Consider the following 3994-nt stretch of genomic DNA (forward strand, 5'->3'; position numbering starts at 1 on the left):
ACTTAAGATGCATCTATATACATCCGTATGTGGTTCATAGTGGAATCTCTACAAAGACTTATATTTAGGAACAGAGGGAGTAGTTGACATAGTATTTTTGGCTCGGCCGGCGTTCATTTTTTTAACATGTCACGCTAAATCATTACATGAGGCATTCATATAGAGTCATACTCTTGTTCTAGTATCATTTGTAATTCTTGAGTTGTAAGTAAATAAAAGTGTGATGGTCATCATTATTAGAACATTGTCTCATGTGAGGAAAGGATGATGGAGACTATGATTCCCCCACAAGCTAGAATGAGACTCCGGACTTAAAAAAAGTGGCCAAAGAGCCCAATTCAAAAAAAAGAAAAAAAGAAAAAAAATAGAGAAGGGACAATGTCACTATCCTTTTCCACACTTGTGCTTCAAACTAGCACCATGTTCTTCATGATAGAGAGTCTCCTATTTTGTCACTTTCATATATTACTAGTGGAAATTTTTCATTATAGAACTTGGCTTGTGTATTCCAATGATGGGCTTCCTCAAATTGCCTAGGTCTTCATGAGAAAGCAAGTTGGATGCACACCCACTGGTCTTCTTTTGAGCTTGCATACACTTATAGCTCTAGTGCATCTGTTGCATGGCAATCCCTACTCCTTGCATTGACATCAATTGATAGGCATCTCCATAGCCCATTGATTAGCCTCGTCAACGAGAGACTTTCTCCTTTTTGTCTTCTCCACACAACCTCCACCATCATATTCTATTCCACCTGTAGTGCTATATCCATGGCTCACGCTCATGTGTTGCATGAGAGTTCAAAAAGCTTAAGAACGTTAAAAGTATGAACCAATTGCTTGACTTGTCATCGGAGTTGTGCATGATAAATACTTTGTGTGATGAAGATATAGCATGACAAGATTATATCATTTTGTAGGGATAACTTTCTTTAGCGATAATATTTTGAGAAGACATGATTGCTTTATTAGTATGATTGAAGTATTATTGTTTTTATGTCAATATTAAACTATTGTTTTGAATCTTATGGATCTGAATATTCATGCCACATAAATAAAGATTACATGATAAACTTGTTAGGTAGCATTCCACATCAAAAGTTCCGTTTTCATCATTTACCTACTCGAGGACTGCTACCTCTTGAGCTTGTGTTGGTTTTTCCCTTGAAGAGGAAAGGGTGATGCAGCAAAGTAGCATAAGTATTTCCCTTAGTTTTGACAACCAAGGTATCAATCCAGTAGGAGACAATGCAACAAGGCACCGAATACCTGCACAAACAAACACGAACATGCAACCAACGCGACAAAGGGGTTGTCAATCCCTTCACGGTTATTCGCAAAGTGAGATCTGATAGAGATGGATAAACGGTAAAGTAATATTTTTGCTATTTTTGGTTTATGGAACGGAAAGTAAAGATTGCAAAATAAGGGAATGGCAACAGAAATTGGCAAGTTAACGGGAAACTAATATGTTGTAAAATATACCCGGGGGCCATAGCTTTCACTAGAGGCTTCTCTCGAGATAGAAATTATTACGGTGGGTGAACAAATTATCAGATCTTGAGATAAGTTGATCATAAATCCACAATTCATCGGATCTCGGCAAACACACCGCAAAAGAGTATTACATCGAATAGATCTCCAAGAACATCAAGGAGAACTTTGTATTTAGAATCAAAGAGAGAGAAGAAGCCATCTAGCTACTAGCTATGGACCCGTAGGTCTAAAGTAAACTACTCATGCTTCATCGGAGAGGCAATGGTGTTGATGTAGAAGCCCTCCGTGATCTAATCCCCTTCCGGCAGGATGCCAGAAAAGGCCCCAAGATGGGATCTCATGGGGTATAGAAGGTTGCGGCGGTGGAAAAGTGGTTTCGTGGCTCCCCCGGATGTTTTTAGGGTATAAGAGTATATATAGGAGGAAGAACTAGGTCAGGGGGTCTACGAGGGGCCCACAAGGTCGGGGGGCGCGCCCTCCACCCTTGTGGCCGCCTCGTGGCTCTTCTGACTTGCACTCCAAGTCTTCTGGGTGTCTTCTGGTCCAAGAAAAATCATCGTGAAAGTTTTATTCCATTTGGACTCCGTTTGGTATTCCTTTTCTGCGAAACTCTAAAACAAGGAAAAAACAGAAACTGGCACTGGGCTCTAGGTTAATACATTGGTACGCGTCGGTGCTATACAAATGGTTTTTAACCCCTTTCCGCGACGGCGTTAGGAACCGTCACCTATTGAGTGTGGGCGATAGGGGGGTCCTTCCCACACGACCCAGAAACCGTCGAGGATATGCCCTCCTGGCACACACGCTCGGCAAAATGAGGTCGTGTGCGACCGGCGAGCACTCAAATACAGAAATATGTACAGTAGTGCTCAAAAAATACAATTATACAGGCGAAATCATTTCCGGTCGTAAGTACATCCCACACAGTCAGTCACCGCTAAACATTTCCGTTCGTATATACATCCCACACAGTCACTCCAAGGAAAACGTTTGCGCAAGGTGGCGTAACACAAACAGTTTTCAAGAGAATGTCATGTGTGATTGTTCATTGATCCAACACGGTTGATTCCTAGAAACTGTGTGCGTTGCCTGAGGTCATCGCCCACGGTGTTTTCTCAATAACTGTTTGCAATAGGAAAACCGCTAATTGGCAAATTAGTGGGCTAATTGCCCTATTATTAATAATCCATTTACTAATCTAATTGACATCAATATTAAGCACATAATATATTCCATTTCCATATTAAGGAAGCAGGATTTCATAATTGAAATACATCGGAGTACAACATGATATAGCTTCAGCACTCAGCTACCCCATTACACAACTGCACTAGCAGCAAGTTTCACATGCAACATCTAGAACCTTTCGAAATTAGCATCATAGACGGTACATAGAGAGATGCATCTCATCTGGAAAACTGCTAAAGCGGAAGGCGAATATTGAGCCTTCATTCATGTTGAAGGTCTTTGCAACTTTAGGCTAGTGCCTGTGGATGATTGACCGTCCATCCTTCGACCTCTTCAGGAACACTTCAATATTGAACCGTGGGTGTTGTATGAAAACTTTCCTCGCCTCCTGACCGCAGAGGTGGTCTGAGAGGTAATCATCAGTGAAGCCTGAAAACAAGGATGTGCATAAATATCTTCTCTATATTGGAAATGGGGCAAAGGAATAAAAAAAGGCAAGGTATAATAGTTAGTACCATCTTGTAAACCTCAGTGCTTCCCATTGTTTCCCTGCAACACATATAAGGTAGTTATTCATCAGGGTAAGTAAGGGTTCACATGCTATTAGTAAAATATGTTGATGAAAAATAAGCACATTGCAGATTCATCAGATTAATTCAAGCCACATGGAAAACCCATTTATCCAAACCAGGCATGATTAAGAACTAGGAAATATAGCACTGTATATGTTTCTCATGTATTAAGTGCAGCCAAATTCGATTTATTCCTCACATGCACAAAAATACAAAATTCTACCCACGACAATTGGACATCGCAGTGTAGAATTGAACCAAGCAGTTAGCTAAACACCACAACAAATGAACCAAACATTAACTAAGCACCACATTGCACAATATAACATACTCCTAATAGAAGATCAGATAGTTAACCAAACCAAGCATGCTTAACAACTTGGAAATATAACAATTGTATTCGTTTCTCATGTATTTAGTACAGCCAAATTCGATTTATTCCTCACATGGTATACAATAACAGAATGCAGCCACAACAATTGAACATCGCATTGCAGAATTGAACCAAGCAGTTAACTAAACACCACAACAAATGAACAAAACGTTAACTGAGCACTACATTGCACAATACAACATACTCGTAATAGAAGATCAGACAGTTAACCAAACCAATCATGCTTAACAACTTGGAAATATTGCACCCTGAAGAATTGAACATCACATTTGCAGAATTGAACCAAGCAGTTAACTGAACACCACATTGCATGACATATAGAACATATACACTATAGGAGAAGA

This window comes from Triticum aestivum, chromosome 3D, assembly GCF_018294505.1.
Source record: "Triticum aestivum cultivar Chinese Spring chromosome 3D, IWGSC CS RefSeq v2.1, whole genome shotgun sequence".
Classification (NCBI taxonomy): Eukaryota; Viridiplantae; Streptophyta; class Magnoliopsida; order Poales; family Poaceae; genus Triticum; species Triticum aestivum.